Source organism: Canis lupus, chromosome 31, assembly GCF_048164855.1.
Source record: "Canis lupus baileyi chromosome 31, mCanLup2.hap1, whole genome shotgun sequence".
NCBI lineage: Eukaryota > Metazoa > Chordata > Mammalia > Carnivora > Canidae > Canis > Canis lupus.
The window spans coordinates 6,542,312-6,560,727 of NC_132868.1; the positions used below are offsets into that span (position 1 = coordinate 6,542,312).

Below are 18,416 nucleotides of genomic sequence, written 5' to 3' on the forward strand. Positions count from 1 at the left end.
ATTGAAGCATAATTGATACACAATGTTACATTAGTTTCAGGTATACAGCATAGAGACTCAACAAGTTTATACATTATGCAGAAGGCTGGGATTTGTAACAGGCTCCCAGGTCAACTTAATGCTGTGCATTTCTGGACCATATTCAAGTCATGCCATTCTGGATGAAATAATAATTTTCTTGACCTAGAATCTGTCTGTAACAGATGTACCTTACCTTTCTCTATGATTAGGCGCTGACATCATCATCATTCCTAATTGTTTGTGATGCAGATGTGAAATCTGTTATCCAACATGAGCCTAACAGATATGTTTTACTGTTTGTTTCAGTGGCTGCTGGTATGATTTGCTAACTAGTACACCAAACATCTGGGACTTGATTTGAAAGAAAATGTCTAAGATGCATAAGCTAGTACAGAATGATGAAAATGTATCAGACAATGGGGAGCCTGGGTGGCTCAGTCAGTTGGGTTTCTGACTCTTGATTTCAAGTGCAGGCCGTGATCTCAGGGTCATGAGATCGAGCCTGCTTTGGGCTGTGCTGGGCATGGAGCCTGCTTAAGAGTCTCTCTCTTCTTTTCCCTCTGTCCCCCACCCCAGCCCCACTGGCATGCCTGCTTGCTCTCTCTCTCCCCTCTCAAAAAAAATTTTATGTGTGTGTGTGTCTGAGAAGAGAGAAATGGAAATTTAGGGATCAGATTCCATGGAGAAGTTTCATCCGTGAATACCACAGGCTCCCTGCCCTTAAGAAGCTTGTATTTTAGAGAGAAATACAATTAAACAATTATATGCAATGTCACTTGGAGAAAAAAAAATAAAGCAGAGATGGAATGTGAGAGGCCAGGGTATCAGTCACTTCTAAGTGTAACGAATGGGATCCATTCTGTTTATTGATTATCAGAAGGTAGGAGGTAGAGCTTGGGATTGTACTTTCAAGGACTTCTGTGTTTTGGAAGGCATCATCCTGAGTCTTTTCAGTAGAAATTAGACCCCATAAATCTGACTTTTATGAAGTTCCCAGCTACTGAAGGGAGTCATCTCACTGAGACTGCCTACTGAGCAGGGGAAGGGGTCACTGAACGAGTGATGTTCTGAAGGCTGCCAGAGATTGGGGTCACATAACTCCAGGGAGGAGAAAGGAGACACCTTGATGCAGATGGAACCCAAGCACCCATGCCTTCCCATAGCTTTTCTGGGAGTACCATGGAGAAAATAGAGCCAGTGCTCCATCCTACCTTCCCATTGTTTCCTTCCAACTATGTATATACATTTATTTTTTAAGATTTTACTTATTTCTTTGGGAGAGAGAGCTTGAGACAGAGAGAGATCATAAGCAGGGGAAAGAGGTAGAGGGAGAAGCAGACTCCCCACTGAATAGGAGCCTGGTGCAGGATTTGATCCCAGGATCCTGGGATCATGACCTGAGCCGAAGGCAGACGCTAAACCAACTGAACCACCTTAGCGCCCCTAGATATGTATATATTTTAAAGATTTTACTTATTTATTTTCAGAGAGAGAGGGAAAGAGAGAGCATGTGAACAGGGTGGAGGGACAAAGGGGGAGAGCGAGAGAGAGAATATCTCTAGTAGACTCCCAGGTCAGCGTGGAGCCCAATGTGGGGCATGATCTCATGACCCTGAGATCATGGCCTGCGTCGAAATCAAGAACGGACACTTAACTGAGTTACCCAGACATCCCCCAAGTATGTTTTTAACACAGAACATGGCATCTTTATTGTTACTTGTGACCGACCATTATTAAAATCCAGAAATCAGTAATGCTTCCCAGATGAGCCAGTAGGAACATCCAGAGAGAAACAATGTTCTTTATATTCTAGAATTTTTCTTGTATGAGTAACAGTTGGCAGCTGGCTTAGCACATGCTGAAATCCCAGTCCTGACCTTATCTCTCTGTGTACAATTTCTTCTAGTACCTTCTCTAGCCCCACAGGGAGGAAGATGAGGTTGCTGAGGGCAGGATGGGCCCCAACAAGCCCTTGGACTGAAGTACACAAAACTTGAGAGACTCTAGAGAGACTTCCAATGGGTACCAAATATTAACTGACACACTTCTTTTCTTTTAAATGTATTTATTATTAATGAGAGACAGAGGGACATAGGCAGAGGGAGAAGCAGGCCCCTCACAGAGAGCCCGCTGTAGGAATCAATCCTGGATCCTGGGATCACACCCTCAGCTGAAGGCAGGCGTTCAACCACTGAGCCACCCAACTGACTCACTTCTGTTGCCATTATTAATAGCTGTCTCCCTTAATATTTATAATCAATTTGCAACTACTTAGGTATCATGAGCAAGCTTAAAATTGTGCAGATCCTGGGTTGGAAAGATTTTTCAACAATCACCCCTAATTCTGTCCATTTTGCTGGAAGTCGGAAATCCAAACTTGAGCTGAACTTGCTCTGTGTGTGCCCATTTGGGTTCTCTCTTGTAGGCTAGAAGGAAATGTTAAGTAGTTTGAGTGTTCATTAGATAAAATCTAATCAATTTTGTGTTTGATGATAAAATCCTTGTAGAATTGTAGAGAATAATAGCAGTGTGGTAAAATCCCAAGGTGATATGGGTTGGATTCTGTTCCCCCAAAAAGACATGTTGAAGTCCTAACCTGTCAATATCTTGGAATGTGAGCCTATTTGGAAATAGGACTATGCTGAGCCCTCATGCGGGGGCGGGGGAGGGGGAGTGGTGGGGGGGTAAAGGACCCCAGGGAAGGGGGCAGCTTTGTGGTGCCTTCATGTAGAGACCAACGAGATGTCCCATGAAACGTGTTTTCCTGACAAATTTCTCCCTGACTGGCCTTTTTAAAAATAAAAAATAAAAAAATCTCTATTGCTCTAAAAAAAAAAAAAGGGAAATAGGGTATTTGCAGATGTGAGTAGTGAATATTTAGTCATACTGGAATAGAGTGGAATAGGGTAGACTCTTAATCCAATATGCCTGGTGTCCCTTTAAGAGGAGGAGGGAGAGAGACACACAGGGGGAAGGACATGTGACAACAGGGTTGGAGACTAGCCTGTGCAGCCGCAAGCCCAGGAACACCAATGATCAACAGCCACCACCAGAAGCTAAGAAGAGACAAGGAAGGATTTTGCCCAGAATCTCAAGGGAGCACAGCCCTGTCTATACCTTGATTTCAGACTTCCAGCCTCCTGAGCTGCAAGACCATAAATTTCTGTTGCTTTAAGAGCAAGAGCGTGGTGTTCTATTACAGTAGCCCCAGGACACTAATCCACCCGATGGTACTTTGCCACTTTGCATGTGATCTTGCAACCAAATTTCAAGAGTCGCCTGGCTTTCTCTTGTTTCCTTGATGTTTCTCAGTGACCAGAACTCAATGAACAGAATTGGTATTTTAGTATTAGTCTACGTCCGGCCCAATTAAAATGAAAAGTGTGCTTTGGAAAACAATCTAATATATGCCAAGCCACTTTAAATGGTTTAAGAACGACTAATTGTTTGGTTTTACTAACTACAGAAACATTCATTCTTGTATTTTAATGTGTTTTTTTTTTTTTTTTTTTTTTTTAAAGATTTTATTTATTTATTCATGATAGTCACAGAGAGAGAGAGAGAGGCAGAGACACAGGCAGAGGGAGAAGCAGGCTCCATGCACCGGAGCCCGATGTGGGATTCGATCCCGGGTCTCCAGGATCGCGCCCTGGGCCAAAGGCAGGCGCCAAACCGCTGCGCCACCCAGGGATCCCTAATGTGTTTTGTTTTTAAACATGTTTTCCAAATAATTTTAGTAGCTCATGCCTAGTTCCCCAACCACCAAATAATAAGGAATTCTGTGCTGCAAATGAGTGGATGTCCCAGTTTCCCCCAGTTGTGGGGCAGGTATTTGTGGAATGACCCATTTTCTCACTCTCCTCTTCGCCTTCTCTGGGCTGAGACCTTACTGAGTCTTCAGTCTTCTCCTGCTTGTTTCACATGATTTCTACTGATCAAAAGTTGCCCCAGGTAGTAAAGCACTGAGATCTGTGGACAGAAATACAAACCATTTCTCTTTGCTGCATTTGTTCATATAAATCCCAGCTGCTGCTCATGGCTGATGTATCTCATTAAGGTTTCACGGTGGCTACTAGAGTTTAAGTACAAGGGCTCCTGTTCCCAGACCTGCTGGCCTCCTGTTTGTGAAGAAATCTGGGTAGGATCTCATTGTGTCTGTGGGAAATGATGTCATAACTCCAAAGAGATTTTAGTGAAGTCTACCCAGTACCCCCAATCTCCACTTCTACAAGGGGACCCTTTCTCTGTGGAACCTTTGCAAAGTGCTGACATCAACAGTGTGCCACCTCTTCTCTCTCTCCTCCGTCCTTTCTTCGTACCGTGACCACGATACATGTTCTTTGCCTGACTTGAGGAAGGAACACACACCCTGGCAGGAGAATGGTCCAGTCACCCCACAGGCAGTGAGGTGGCCATGTCTCTCCCCTAGTGAGTACCACCTCTCTGACATTCGGTGGTTCCAGGACCCCTGGGCACATTCAGGGGTCCCTCAGGAAGGGACTGTCCACTGCCCCAGGATCGATGTGGACCTCTCTGAACACAGAGGATGGGGATGAGGTCTGGGATTCCTTTGAGAATGCAAGGGACAGAATTTTAGAACTCTACCCACTGCATGTCCACATTGCAGGTGGGCATTAGAATAATATGTGAAATTGCTGTCAACAGGCCCAACGCAGTCATTGTCTGCACTGTTAAATCAGAAGAATAAATTGTTCATAGCTCCATAAAATCTGGAATAATTTGATTCTTTTATGTTAACCAATTGAATCTGTGCACCAGGAAAACTCAGATTCCACTCAGATAGCCACAGGGCTGTTGTGTCTTGTCCCTTGAAAGGAATGCTGTCTTCAGAGTAAATCTTTCTGTAACGATTTCGTCTAACATGATGTTGGCCATGGTAACAGGGGCTTGGAGTGCCCATTTCCAAGCAAGCGGCTTGGAGCCCCATCTGATCAGGCAGGCAAATTGCTCACAGGATTGCTGATGCCTTAGTTTCGCACGTCTTCCTTTTTCATTCTTTACCTAAGCACCTCCTCGCTAACTTGTAGATATGCTGCTTGCCTGGTGATGGTGATTAGCCACTCCTGAGCATGACATTTAAGCCTTGGCCTAGGTAATGAAATTCTAGAGCAGATAGCAGGCACTCAGAAGGACTAGGGAGGAGTAAGTGCGATCTCCACTGTATGACAAAATGTCATCACCAATGACATTATATATAAGCTTTCATCCAGAAGTGGTTACACAGCAGAGGGACGGGAAGAAAACACACCCATCATTTCTTCGAAAATAAGCCTTCTGAAGAGGAAATGTGGATAGAAAAATTCCTAGGGATTTGCCAGACCTGGTGGGAGGAGATAGCCAAGGTATAGGGAGAAGGCTGTATCGATTAATATTGTAGTTCCCCCCCCGCAAAAAAAAAATTGTAGTTCCCACCTGGAACCCATTAGAAGAAGTGGGCTCTCCCCAGATCATCATGGCAAATTAGCACAGCACACTTCCTTCCACCAGGATGCCCGCAGCAAACTGGGATTTGAGTAAACAGCCTGCTGCAGTGGTGCAAATATTGACAGTGTGCATGTCTCCAAACAAACCTGTTCTGGATGGAGGGAAACAGTGTTTGTCATGTGCAGAGATGTCAACATAAGCATTTCTTTTCATTTTTGTCTTTCAAAAAATAGCATAGTTTCACAGCCAGGTTGAAAGAGTGTTAAATTATCGGTTGGCTTCTTCAATTTCCACCCCTCTTTCCCTTTGAAACCTAGAAATAGCCACATCGATGTTTCTTAAATAGGGTATTTTATAGTATTTCAATAGAATTGCCCATACAAAAAGATGTTGCAGGGATTCTTATCAAGGAACCATACAATTCTCATGGTGTCAAGATTGGGATGATGTTCCAAGCTAATGTCCTTAGGGGCAAATGCTGCCCTGACCTGATTCAATCTGACTTACCCATTCCATAAAGAAGTATCTCCTCAGAGAAGCTGAGGACATGACTTTTACTGATGAAACCATCTATGAAGAATCAAGACTGAGCACCTAACCAAACCCTAAATCAGGAATACCTGAAATTATGATTCTGTGGGTGATTACACATGTAGACCAAAGGAAAATCAACGTGAAGTAAAACTTCTTTCCTTTGTATTGCATCAGGTGACCTTAGGATATGCCAAGTAATTGCCAAATGTACCGGCAGATGGAAAGTGAGAGGCCTCTGTCCTTTTGTCCATCCAGCTATTGTTCTCATCAGCCAGCCCCACTGTTGTTAGTTTTAACCCCACAGAGGAAAGAAAGAAACTCTGAGCTTCTGGTTTTGTCTGACCTTTTAGGAATATTCGATGCAAATTAGGTAACTTTCTGACCAAGGGAGTAATTATCATCACTTTTTGGATTTCTGAAGACTGCAGAAGCTTAACTCAGTTTGAAATTTTTAAAGCATTTTGAGATTAAAACAACATCCAGGAGAGTGGTTCTTGTTATCTGTTTCTAGTCTAACTCTTGTGTTCCAACTGGGTATAAACTGTTGGAATATGTGATTCTTTTATTTGAGGTATTAAACTTGAAAGAAAGGAAAGGAGAATTTGCTCAAGGAAAATTTGTTTCTTTAACCAGAAAGCATATGTGCAGCTATGTACCATGTGAGGCTGAAACACTGAGTGTTGTCTATATCAGTAGAAGTCCCTTAAAATGGCCCTGAGTTGGGGCACCTGAATGGCGCAGTGGGTTAAGCAACTGACTTGGTTTAGGCTCAGGTCATGATCTCAGGGTCATGGAACAGAGTTGTGTGTCAGGCTCTGAGTTCAGCACAGAGTCAGCTTGAGATTCTCTCTCCTGCTGCCTCTGCCCTTCCTACTTGAGCACTCTCTTGCTCTCTCTTTCTCTCTCTCTCTCTCTCTCAAATAAATAAATAAATCTTAAAAAAAAATAACTCTCAGTTAAGACCAATAGAAGTTGGTTTTCACAGTCTAGAGAACAGATAGGAGGTTTTTGAGGCCTCCATTTTCATGTATGTGTGCCAGTAATCAAAAAGTCCAATAATTAATTGTCTAAGTACTCAACTACATTTATGGGATTTTGAAATTAAAAAAAAAAATCCACCCTTAGTATTGAAAGTGATCTCTAAGATTAATTATCAGGGCAGGGGTTTCATTTAGGTCCTCAGTGATATGATCACTTAATTAATTTTAAAGTATGACCGTGTCCTTAGCAAAAAAACACTAGTTCAATGTGAAAAATAATGGCCTTGACTTGTCCTTGATAAATTGGGTCTTTAAAGGCAATCTTCACAATGAGTTGCTGCATTTTGAGTTAAACAATATTTTTTTCTTTCACTTAGAAATTTTATTGATTATACAATGTTGGCATTTTTTAAAAATACTTGTGGGCAACCTTAATTCATTTCTGAATGGACTGGATAAGAACCAGTTGTCTCGGTCTTTATTGAATTGCTGACCTGTGGTCATTCACCTGGCAGCTTATCTTCAGGAATCTCTAACTTTCAAAGGTGGGTCCTTAACCTGCCTCTGTGGGCTCCTCAGATCCCTTCCTGGCCTCAGGCCCACAGCATGCAGGGAGCAGGAGGGCGTAGGCTCGGTGCCAGCTCATCTCACCCTGGCTGCTCTCTGGCCCCTCTCGCTTAGTTTCAGTGACGAAGCCTGACATCTTCTGTCCTGGGCAGTGTTTCAGTCTTGTCTCCAGTGTCTGAGTTTCGTCCTGCCTCCTCTGACACATTCCCCTCCCAGGAATCAGGGGACTGCATATGTGCCCTATGGTGGGTCCTGCTCCATCTCCAGACACCTACCTGTTGCCCCCTCCCCCACCAACCCTAACCCTCATCCCCAGTCCTTAGTCTCCTACTGTGTGATTGGGACCCTCACCATGGCCTTCATGGTTCAATGATGTATCACTGGTGTTAGGTTCAGGCTGTCTCTCAAATATTCGGATCCTACTTATGGAAAAACATTGAATTTTGTTAAGACTCATGGTTTGCCTACTGCATGAGTGAAAGCTGGCTGAGACACCACGTAGATCACAAACTAAACCCACCAAAGATTCAGGGAGCCACACTGGAAAGTCAGCATGCAAGCCAGCAGGCTGAAGGACTCTGGATTTGCCCATCAGTGTGGGGCCTATCTCAGAGGTGGAGCCTGTTTCCCAGTGCAGGAACATTTGAGAATACGTGTCACACCAGCAATTGGGTCCAGCTGGGGCTGTCCTGCCCCTTGGATGTTTGGTTCCTTGTTTCACATCCTACTTTCATTTCATCCTACTACCATTGTCGTGTTTTCGGACATCTACAGTTTTCCCCATAACTTCTGTCAAGTGATCTCTGGTCTTAGACTCACAGAGTCCTGTCTATGCTCAGGTGGGATGAGTTTCTCACATGCTGTCAGTATAGCTTGAAAAATAGGGAGATGATTGCCTGGTGAGGAAGGACAGATGGATCTTCCTAAGAGAAGGCACTGAATATGGAAAACCTAGAAAGAAGTGAGGCATTTGAAAGGTGAGAAATTTAAATTCTCTGGGGTTGTGGGTGGAGAGACAGGAGATGAAGCTGAAAGATAGGATGTATCACGTTGAAAATTTTATCCTAACAAATGAATTCAGGATTTCAGAATTTTTTTTTGAGCCAAAGAGGAACCGACATAACTGTTTTGAATATGCTGTATTCCAGTTGCATGTGGGTGGTCTGGTAGTTGGAAATCCGTTTTTGAAATTGAAGAGAAAGGTTTGGGTCAGGAAAAGAGACCTTGGCTCAGCTTGAAGTAATAGGAACGGATAAGGTCATGTCTGAAGACAGTGTGTGAAAATTCTAGCTACTGAATAGCTTGGAGCATCAGTCACTTGTTCATAATTAGTATAATGTAGCAATTCAGAAGAATGACAAAATAATTTTCTTATTCCATTGAGTAGAAAGCTCTCTGTTTTCTTTTAAATTAATGTTACAAAAGTACAAAAGTGCTTAGCATAGATTTTTCTCAACCATCCCAACTCACACTAATGGGACCAGATGAAGTGTAAATTTCACCACTGGGGTGACAGGATGATTTAGACTCTGCGTTCCCACCCGGTGACTGTCAGGGAAGGGCTGCCGACTCTGCCAATGGGGTGACTGTTGTGTAATTTAGATACAATAAATCTAAGGCAAGTAATCTCCTTCTAGAAGCTTGAATTGCCTCCTTAGCAGAACGATGAGAGTTAGATGTAAGTAGTGTGGTCAGATGAGAGCTTTGAGAGGACACCCAGAGGACTCGATGGGTTGCTCTCATTTTAATTGTGATACTGGTTTTATTCACAGGAAACTCCAGTGATAAACTTCCTATAAGCACCAGCTTATGATTGTACATACAGAGTGTTTTGTTTGGTTTTGTTTTTGTGCAGGGCAGTGGAGGTTGTTGGAAGAGAGGTAGCCTCTCCCCTCCAGCTGCGGGCATGGTGAGGACTGACAGCAGCTTGCTCTTTCTACACAGAACTTGAATAGGGCTTATAATCCATGGGCTAGAAGTAGCAAGAAAATACTAATTATACGCCTGTGTGCCAGACATCGGCCAAGCCCTCTGCAGAGGGACGCTCCCCGTGTGGCCACCAACCTATAAGCTGGACCCCAGGGTGAAGGAGACACAGAGGTGCGATTGGCCCAGTCTTGGCCATGTGGCCTGTAAGCGTTGGAGCAGGGAGTCTAACCTGGGCCACTGAGCTCCAGAGTCCACACTCTGAGGCCTATGCTTTGCTTGAGCACCTACTGTGTGCTAGACACTATTCCAGATGCCAGCGAGATCACAGTGAACAAGCCAGGCTACATCCCCCAAGACTTGCCAAGGGCGAGGATGCAGGAATATGGTTTAAAATGATACTTTGGGATAAAAGAAGTTTGCATGCAATTTATGACAAAGATGCTTAAACAGACTAACATATTCTCTTTGCGGGGGGAAAAAGCCATTAGTTGAATCTGATACACTGAGTTGATTAAAATCTCCATTTTAAGCAAAAAGTAGCCATGAAGACCTGTTTCTTTTCCTCTTTCAATTCCCTTTTACTTACATAAATTCCGTACTGAGCTCCCAGTGCCAAAACCAGTTTAATTCACTTACCCAATTAGGAGTTCAAAGAAAGAACTTTCATGCCATATTAGCAGTCTGCTACTTTGAGATAATGACCAGCTGAATTGATGAACTTTATATAATGATCTGTTGCTATGGAAACATGCTGCCCAGTGAGTGGAAGAGGGCATTTCATCATTACCTCACTGATAATGCTTAGAACAGTAACAGATGCAAATACAAAAGGTTTCCTTTTACTCTGCTGTAACTCTGGGTCGATAAAGACAAAACACTAAAATTGCCTCTTGGTTACAGCGGCAGAGAATCAGAGAGTCAAACGCCCAACTAGAAAGAAAACAGTGTAGCTTTCCTGGCTAGTGGTCTGATGTCCACAGTGAGCCTCCAGCCCGGTCGCAGGAAACCATTGTCAGAATTGCCGTGTGCCCATTTCATGGGTTTAATTTCTATGCTGGATTCAGCACACGGCAAGCTCAATAATAATAAACATTTCTAAAACATAACAAAACATAGAGCCATAACAAGATGAGCCAAGATCACATCTATCCATCCAATGCTCTACAATAATCTCTGCATCTTTATTCCCCATTTTTTCTGAACTGGCTCTTTCTTTGCTTTTTATGACTGTTTTTTTGTTTGTTTGTTTGTTTATATAAAAGAGAACTTTATACACACACACACAGTATATAGTCTGTTACAACTCCACCTTCTAAGTTTTCTATTGCACTTTAGAATAAACATATATTTATTTTGTGTTTTGGAAGTGCTTCTGGCTGCTGTTCTTAAGAAGAATCAGTTTCTCTGAGTCTTTTCTCATTGGTCAGGGTTCTCAAGTTCATCAGATTAAAGCCACACCCCACACATAGAGCATAAGGAATTGTCCAGGCTTTATGAGCTGCAGAAGGCTCTCTGATTATATAGAAGTATGAAAATTCAAAAAATACCATTTTTCATCACAGCAATAATGATGGTTATATTGAACTGACCACTTATTTTCTTCTCTCCCTTCCTCCCTTCTTCCTGCCCGCTTTCCTATAAAAAGATTTGTTTTCATAAACTTCTGAGATTTTGATGAGACTAAAATTCTAGAAATCCGCCAAAAAGAAATTCGTTATAATCAGTGACCTTTTCCTCAGATACCTGAAAGTTCATTCTTGAGTGCTCATTCAGTTTTCTCTGAATGTTCCCCCAAAGAGCAGCAGAGCCATTAGCATAAAGGTCGGGAGCAACAGCACCATCTGTATGAATTATTTTATAATCCTTATCAAAATGCATCCATTTTTCACAATGTTACATGCCCTATATCATCTCCTGCTGCTTCACTAGCTCAGGATCATATACATAGGGGATTAAGTGAAATAAATGACAGGATTTGAAAATACTAGGCTGTTACTAATATGATTCTTACATTGTGATCATACAAGGTAAAAAAATTGAATCAAACCTATAATTTATAGTGTCTTTGCATTCAAATTTGAATTATGATATCTTAAAGAAATATAGAACAATAATTCATGGTCTAGTTGTAAAATTGTTTTGAGAAAATTATCTGGCTGACAAAATCTGATTTTTAATATTTTCTATTCTTGACATAGAATGTCTCTGCCAGCTTGCTAGAACCACCCTAACAAAGATCACAAGTTCTAAGGATTGTGTGGGCTAAACAACAGAACCTTATTTCCCACTTATTTCTGGAGGCAGAAGCCCAAGGTCAGGGTATTGGCAAACGTGTTTTTGTCTGAGGCTCCTCCCCTTGGTTTGTTGATGTGTCCTCACATGGGGATGTACGTATCTACATCATTTCCAGTTATATTGGGTAAGGAACCACCCATATGACCTTGTTTTGTGTTAACTACTTTTTGAAGGGCCCTATCTCCAAATACAATCACATTCTGAGGCACTAGGAATTAGGACTTCAACATGAGTTTTGAAGGGACACATTTTAGCCCATAATCCTCCCTATCTTATTATAAGGCTTATTTCCATAGCAAATGAGAGATTGTTATAGTTGACCATCTCTATCAAGATGCAAAATTGAAATCTCATTAAAACTATTCAGTCAATTTTAGTCAGCAAAGTGAACACTGAAAAGTAGAAAAATATCAGCTATTTGCCCTCAAAGTTAAAAATATGACTAATTTTCAACCAGTAATAACTGAATGATGTGCAATAGAGCTTACAGTGCTAGAGCAACATCATATACAACAAACAGTGGCTTAAGGGTCTTATTTTTATTGTAAATTTTTTTGTTTAAATATCTTTTGGGGCACCTGGGTGGCTCAGTCCATTAAGCATCTTGATCTCAGCTTCTCAACTCAGGTCTTGATCTCAGGGCTGTGAGTTCAGGCTCTGTGTTGGGCTCCAGGTTGGGCATAGAGTCTACCAAAAACATTAATAAATTAAAAATAAATATATATCTTTTGTCCTCTCATAGCCTCTTTTTTTTTTCTCCTCTTGTTTACTTTCCAGGCTCTTATAAGTGAGAGCTCCAAGCCTGATAGAGAAGTCAGATCAATTCTGGGCTTGGCACCACTTATACATTAGTTATCTGTGCAGTGAATTCTATGGTAAGAGAAGCACATGACCATAGATCATAGCTTAATCTTTGTCTTGATTAACAACTACCATTTCATATCCTGCTTACCATCCCCCTGATATTTTAGGACTCATGAACATACTGATCTTGATGCACTATTATGGGGATTGCATATTACCCCTCCCATACTTTTAAAACAAAAATAACCAGCACTTGATTGGTAAGAAGAGGATCCAAATTCAGGCCCAAGAGTGTGAACTTAGGCACTCACTTAACCTTTCTGGGCTTTGCTTTCCTCACCTAGAAAATTCAAAATATTGTTGTAGGTCCCATCCATCTCTGATGTCCTGTAACCATTTGGAATTTTAATTCAGAAAAAATAATGATGATAGATCATTTGCAATTAGAGGTGGCCCTTCCAGTGGGGTCTCTCATATTCTCCCCCTTGGATTTGTCTTGCTGGATTTGGAAAAATGAACTGATTTACGAAAATGAAGGTGGTCTATATTTTCCTATTGATACACCATGCTATACACCTGCACTTCTCTTTCCTTGTTAGCTTAATTTGGGTTAGTTCTTTTCTTCTTCTTTGCATTAGCTGTAACACGTTGATTCTTTAGGCTGTGGGTGTTAGAAGATCATGTTACCCACACCCTTTCTGTTCAGGAGGTCCTCAGGGTCATTTATTTTCTCAGAAAAGTGATATAGAGACTACACTCCACAGAAGAGTAGAGACTAGCTTGAGCTCTAGTTGAAAGGAAAACTCTGCAAAGCAGACAAAGAACAGGAAGGAGCCTTCTCTAATGGTTATGATTGCTTTGTGGCAATCTATATTGCCTTGCATGCTCCTTGTTTCTTGGGGTAGCTATCTCCTTCTCTTATTCCCAGAAATACCACCTTGTAAGTGTATGTACAGCTTCTGCTCATCTGCAAGCACTTATTTGAATTTGACTCTGCATGCCTCACTAGAGGTGGCATAAAGGAGCAGGAGTGTCAGTCATTGTGTTGTCCCAAGTATGCCTGCATCAGCAAGGTACACAAGAGAGGATAATGTGATCCTGGTGACCAGGGGAACACATGCCTTTTGAAGCAAGTACTCCCAGTGTGTGTCCTTCACTTAAACATCAGGTGGTGGCTCCCATTGGATGGGAATGTTGACTTCCTCCTTGCTACCTCCCAACTGGTTAAGTTTTATGACTTCCAGCAGAGTTCCTGGAATAAAAAGAGAATACAAACAATTTCCATAAAACTACCTCTTTCTATGCATGACACTGCTTCCTCAACAATAGCTTTTCTTTTTTTTATTTAAATTCAATCAGCTGACATATAGTACATCATTAGTGACAGATGTAGAGTGTAGTAATTCGTCAGTTGTGTGAAATACCCAGTGCTCATCACATCACACTGTCACCCAGCAACCCCATTCCCCAACCTACCTCCTTTCCAGCAATCCTCAGTTTCTTTCCCAGAGTTAAGAGTCTCTCATGGTTTGTCTCCCTCTCTGATTTCTTCCTATTCAGTTTTCCCTCCCTTCCCCCATGATCCTCCATGCTGTTCCTTATATTCCACATATGAGTGAAACTATATAATAATTGTGTTTCTCCAAATGATGACTTATTTCACTCAGCATAATACCTTCTAGTTCCATCCATGTTGATATAACTAGTAGATATTCATTCATTCTGATGGCTGAGTAAAATTCTATTGTATATATAGCCCACATATTCTTTATCCATCATCTGTCACTGGACATTTGGGTTCCTTCCACAGTCTGGCTATTGTGGACATTGCTGCTGTGAACACTGGGGTGTAGGTGTCCTGTTGTTTCACTACATCCATATCTTTGGGGGAAATACCTTAATGGTGCAGTTGCTGGATAATGGGGTAGCTCTATTTTCAACTTTTTGAGGAACCTCCATGCTATTTTCTGGAGTGGCTGCACCAGTTTGCATTCCTACCGACAGTGCAAGATGGTTCCCCTTTCTCTACATCCTCACCAACATTTGTTGTTCCTTGTCTTGTTAATTTTCACTCACTGATATAAATGCTTTTTAATTAATGTTTACTTTGGAATTCCTTGTTATACTTTTTGATCACATAGGCACTGAAGTGAAATCTTACTTCATGTCTGGACCCCTTATAAGAAAGTACAGCTTATGAGAAAGATGTAGGAGTTCTTCTACTCTCTGAAACTCAATTGTCTCATGTATGAAGTGAGAATAATCATACATGTCCACTTGAGCCTTGAATGACAGGAGGCTAGAGGCACCCACACTTGAAACCCTGCATATGACTTTTGACTTCCCACAGACTTAACTAATTAGAGCCTACCGTTGACTGGGAGCCTTACTAATAATGTACGTAGTCATTAACACATATTCTATTATATGTAAGATATATTGTATTCTTACAATAAAGTAAGCCAGAGAAAAGAAAATGTTATCAAGAAAATCATAAGGCAGGGGGTGCCTGGGTGGCTCAGTGGGTCATGTCTACTTTGGCTCAGGTTAGGATCCCGGGATCCTGGGATTGAGCCCTCATCAGGCTCCCTGCTCAGTGGGGAGCCTGCTTCTCTTTCTCCCTTTGCCACTCCCCCTGATTGTGCTCTCTCGTGCTCTCTGTGTCAAGTAAATAAATAAAATCTTAAAACAAACTCAAAAAATTGTAAGGAAGAGAAAATACATTTATAGTGTTGTACTATATTTATTGAAAAAAAATCCATATGTGAGTGGACTTGCTCAGTTCAAGCCCGTGATCAGGGTTCAGCTGTATTCCCTACATCTTAACTAGCTTGCTGAGATGATCAAATGAAATGCGGGTGTAATAGGTTTGCCAGAGTTAGCAAATAAAAACACAGGATGTCCACTTAAATTTCAATTTCAGATAAATATGAATACTATTGAGTAGGACACACTACTACTAAAAACAATCATTCATAGTTAATCTAAAATTTAAATTTAAGTGGGCAGCCTTTATTTAATCTGGTAACCCCCTAGGATATAAACCTACTGCTTGTTCTGCTGAAACGAGGCAAGTATAAGTTACTCAGTACAAGATATAATGAAATTTCCATGTGATTACAACTATTCATGTCTTTGGAATAACAACCGTAATATCAGCTTTGATCAATCTTAAAAATCTTGGAGTAGCTCTGTCTCTTCCACAATACACATGGTTTACAATCTGAGAAAGAAACTACAAAAATATGACTCTCAGATTTGTGTCCATGACAGACTTAGTAGTTGACACTTGCCAGAAAAAGCAACTGTTAGAAGATTTGCAGCAAGACAGTGTGAGTTCTGTGTGTTCTGCTGTTAGCTCCTTGGGGACCTCACCCACTGGTGACAGAAAGTGCCAAATTTTTCTTTTCTCCCTACCCATCAGGATTTTAAAGAATGATTGAGAAAGTTGTATGGATTTCTCGTCTTACAATAAAAATCAACTAGAGACTAATCTCGAAACGTTTCTGAACAGACAAACAAATAAAACTTCATCTGCTACTTTTGCGAGGCTGACTTGACCTGGGTCATTTCTTGCTTATGCTCTGAAAATCTTAAGATAACTTGAGCTGTTGCCCAAGGTTGATATGAGGAACCAATAGCCAATTGCCTATTATTTAAGAAAATCCTAATATTATAACCAATCCCCGTGAAGAATAAAGTCACCAGCTTCCAGGACACAAGCTGTCGTATAATAATATTCCTCTGAGCCTCATTCCGAGAGTTCAAGTACTCTTGGTTTGCACACTGTCCTTTTAGTATGTGCACAATACACTTGTACTAGTTGCTACTTCGGTGAGTCGCTGGCTTTACTTCTGTGATTTCTGAACTTTTGACAGTGGCATCTGATCTTTTTTCCCTTGCAAGTCACTTTGACTAGAGTATTGAATTTTCAGTGTATGGAGGGCATATATGGTTTTATTTTAAGACCACGATGGGAAAAATATTAACCAGGATGTTTTCTACCAAATGCAGAGATGATAGTGACATTCCCATTGCTTTTTTCTGCCTTTTCATTCCTCACTCATCTCTGAGCCTGTCCCCCAGCATGGGTTTATTAATCTCCACAGGCCATCGCAGTGGCTACTCTGCATACACCAGAGGACAGAAGTGATGTAGTGTCTGCCCCCTTGGTGCTTCAGGTCAAGCACAGAAGCCACAAAACAAGTAAATGAGTAATTAAACTGTGATAAATGTGATGAAGCAGAAACAACAGCAAAAAATTAAGCGCTCTCTGGGACCAACCAGAGTCCTACTGTTTTTTGAACAAAATAGATGTTTGCCCACTCATCTCTTTTATGAGCCAGGCTCTGCCTTTCTGCCATGGAAAGCGACAAATACCTTTGCCATATCTTTGTTCCGGAGCAAGTGGGCTTCAACCATGTGTCGGGTAACTAGGAGAGAACATTCCATCAGAACTTGAGGGTGCATAAAAGGTCGATTGGCCACCTACCAGTGAAATGGTGGCTGGTGGGGATTCTAGAATCTGATTAACCTCCTTAAAATAACAGTGGCATGTTAATGTTGTAGGATTCAGAAATGTTGCTCCTTTTTCTGAAACACGAGATTACTCAGGCTTTCTTTTTCTTTGTTTTGATGTACTCCAAGGAGAAATAGATTGCTGGGAATTCCACAGTTATTTCATATTTCAAAATTTGTATCAAATTATGTGACAGGATAGAAGTGTCAACTGACACTGTGCTACAGTGGTAATCATATTGCAATGTATGAATAGATAAGATCAACTTGTGTGCCTTCTACTTACACCATGTTCTACACCTCAATAAAAATTGGAATATGACTAAGAAACTCAGTCAATTGTTTAAAAAACGAAAAGAAGCCTGGGTGGCTCAGTTGGTTAAGTATCTGCCTTCAGCTCAGGTCATGATCCCAGGGTCTTGGGATCAAGCCCTCTGTTGGGCTCCTTGCCCAGCCAAGAACATGTTTCTCCCTCACCCTCTGCCCCTCCCCCAGCTTGTGTTCTCTCGCATGTTCTCTCTTAGATAAATAAATAAAATCTTTTTTAAAAATGGCCTAATCATGCCCCCCAAGAGAAGTCTTCCCCTGTGGACAGAGAGGTGGGCGAAAGACATGGTGAAAGAAATCCCTGACCGGGGAATCATAGACACCCCGGAGGAAGCATCTACCTGGGGGTGTGCAGAGAAGAACAGAGAACACCCCCTAGCTATCGGAGCAGGGACGCAGGACAGCAGTCAGAGGCAGCAGTCAGAGGAAGGTGTCTGGGCAGCCACTTCAGGCAGAGAACCTATATGTGCAGAGCTGAGGTCCTCCTGGGCTCTTGGAGCTACAGGTGGCCCCTGTGACTGGTGCACAGGGAGGTGAAGGTATGAGGGAGTCTATGGTGAGGGCTCAAGCCAAGCACAACCCACAGGTGGCAGCTCACGCAGAGGATCTGAGTGTGTCCTGATGCTCACATGTGTGAGCACATGTGGGTCCTGATGCTCACTTTAAACACAGGAGAGTAGAGCAAGCATTCTGGAGGCACCCACATGAGGAAGGTGTTCTACAACAAGGGAGCAGGGTGTGAGCATGAAACAAGATCAAGGCGCAGGCCAGGAAAGGAAAAGCTTCACAGAAACAGAGGCTCCTGCAAGACGACCCTGGTCCAGATGGACTGGCCAGGTGGAGCTTCCAGAGGCTTCTCACATGGCCAGACAGTGCAAGTGAAGGAGTCCCAACAGAGGTACAGATTCCATGCTAAGTTCTGTTGTCTGAAATGTTAAGTCCCACAGTTGTGCTAGATCCAGGCTGCCAGAAAGCAGTACAAGGTGTGCAGAGTTA

At 42.0% G+C, this 18,416-nt stretch overlaps 1 protein-coding gene and 1 long non-coding RNA gene across 15 annotated transcripts in view; one reads left to right on the forward strand and one right to left on the reverse strand.

Moving 5' to 3' along the window:
- The window catches only part of SEMA5A (semaphorin 5A), a 475,568-nt gene that overhangs the window by 342,619 nt on the left and 114,533 nt on the right, over nucleotides 1-18,416 (forward strand). The window lies entirely within an intron of this gene.
- LOC140622376 (uncharacterized) lies at nucleotides 12,297-17,080 on the reverse strand. Its single transcript, XR_012022141.1, has 3 exons — nucleotides 16,956-17,080; nucleotides 13,697-13,827; nucleotides 12,297-12,458 (listed from the first exon to the last, which is right to left on the reverse strand). It is a non-coding gene; the product is annotated as an uncharacterized lncRNA (long non-coding RNA).